The 2,099-nt window shown below is 51.0% G+C and overlaps 1 non-coding gene across 1 annotated transcript; it reads right to left on the reverse strand.

Annotated features, from left to right (window-relative positions):
• Nucleotides 1-1,361: 1,361 nt before the first annotated feature.
• Nucleotides 1,362-1,467, reverse strand: LOC115635336. Its single transcript, XR_003996568.1, has one exon. It is a non-coding gene; the product is annotated as a U6 spliceosomal RNA (small nuclear RNA).
• Nucleotides 1,468-2,099: the final 632 nt, after the last annotated feature.

Here is a 2,099-nt window from a genome sequence, read left to right on the forward strand (position 1 = left end):
CATGCCTCCCTAATCAGTGGGCACTGAGCACAGCCTGGGACTGAGTACAGCAGTGCGGTAAGAGAGACAGCAATGTCCACAATGAATGACTCAGTGTCTTGGTTAGGGAAAGGCCTGGTGGGAGGATTTCAGACACACCAGCTGTTTTGCAACAGTAGAATATCCGAGTCATTGCAAGAATGAAGCGTGTCGTGGTGTTGCTCCCTAGCACAGTCTCAGAGGTTTTTCATGCATGTCAAGACTCCTTAAAGCCTCCACTGCATACACCCACTCACAGCGGAGTACCTCACAGTACCCCCAGATCACCACTCTTCCTCTGCCACCTGGACTAGGTCCCAACACCACACGTTACTTTCTCCCCAGTTCTTTAAACAAACAAATCCCCCAGCACTTATCTTGGCTTCCTCCCATCTCTCCTCCTCTGGTGCCCTCTTGAGTGGCTCCCATACAGTGCTGCAGCAATCTTCAGGCAGCTTGCCAAGTTTCCACCCACTCTCTTATTCAGAGGTTCTCAACCTTTTTCTTTCTGAGGCCCCCCCACTGTACCACAACAACTGGTTTTCTGTGTATAAAAGCCAGGGCAGGTGGTAGCAAGCAGGGCAATTGCCTCGGGCCCCATGCCACAGGAGCCCCAGGAAGCTAAGTTGCTCAGGCTTTGCCTTCAGCCACAGATGGTGGGGCTCAGGTCCTTGGGCTTCAGCCCCATGCAGTGGGTCTTCAGTTTTCTGCCCTTTGCCTCAGCGAATCTAACACTGGCCATGGTTGGAGAATCCCCTGAAAGCTGCTTGCGGCCTGGACCTCTGGTTTAGAACCACTTCCCTAAATAACTCAGCCTCTCCTCTTGTTACTGCAGACTTCCCTCTGTGTGAAATCCCCCAGTTCCTCTGCTTCCCACAGACTCACCCAAGGTCTCCTCCTGGTCCTCAGCACCACCTCTGCCAAGACTCTCCTTCCTCCAGCCAGTCCCCCCCAAACTCTGTCTCCTCTTATAGAGTCATAGAATATCAGGGTTGGAAGGGACCTCGGGAGGTCATCTAGTCCAACCCCCTGCTCAAAGCAGGACCAATCCCCAGACCGATTTTTGCCCCAAATGGCCTCTTAAGGATTGAACTCACAACCCTGGGTTTAGCAGACCAATGCTCAAACCACTGAGCTATCCTTCCCCCCAATAATTGGAGATATACCTATCCCCTAGAACTGGAAAGGACTCTGAAAGGTCATTGAGTCCAGCCCTCTGCCTTCACTAGCAGGACCAAATAGTGATTTTTGCCTCAGATCCCTAAGTGGCCCCCTCAAGGTTGAACTCACAACCCTGGGTTTAGCAGGCCAATGCTCAAACCACTGAGCTATCCCTCCCCACTAAAAAAAAATAAAAAATAAAAAATTGCATGCCATCCTTGTGCAGGGGCCATGCTAATCTTCTCTGTATCGTTCCAATTTTAGTATATGTGCTGCAGAAGCAAGCACAAAGCTCTGCATTATTCCCACACTGGGAATTGAACCCAGGAATCCTGACCACTAGACCATTTCTTTCCCCAACCTCATCTCATTTTCACCTAGTCCCCAACACCCCTCATTCTGTCACCTATACAATCTCTAACCAGGGGCCAACAGCACCATGGGGGCCAAAGTGTGGGTGCTGGCACTCAAAGCAGCTGCACACCCTTCTCTCTGCCCTTACCCTCCTCTCTTGCACACACAGTTCCCCTGGCTGCTGCAGAGCCATCCATCAGCAGCTGCCTGTGCATGTTTTACAGGCACCTCCTGAGATGAAAATTTGCTCCAGATTCTAACGCTCACAGTTTGGTTTTGCTAACCCTTCTGCCTCTTCAGCACTGGGAATGCTGGGCAGAAGAGGGAGGAGAATGTGAGGAGCTCCTCAATCGGAAATTGGTTTAGAGAGTCAGTTTGCTACCATCTTTGGTAGACAGAAACCAGTGCAGACCACCCTGAGCCTCCTTTCAGAGAAACTCAGTCAAGTGAGACAAACCCAGCATTTGACAGTGTGCAGCAAGAGGAGAAATGAAACCATTGGAGAGCCTGACAAACTGGAGCGAATCCCAAAAGGGGCAGCAAGGGTGAGAAATGGGTTAGAGGGT

Source organism: Gopherus evgoodei, chromosome 14 (genome assembly GCF_007399415.2).
Source record: "Gopherus evgoodei ecotype Sinaloan lineage chromosome 14, rGopEvg1_v1.p, whole genome shotgun sequence".
NCBI classification, from domain to species: Eukaryota; Metazoa; Chordata; order Testudines; family Testudinidae; genus Gopherus; species Gopherus evgoodei.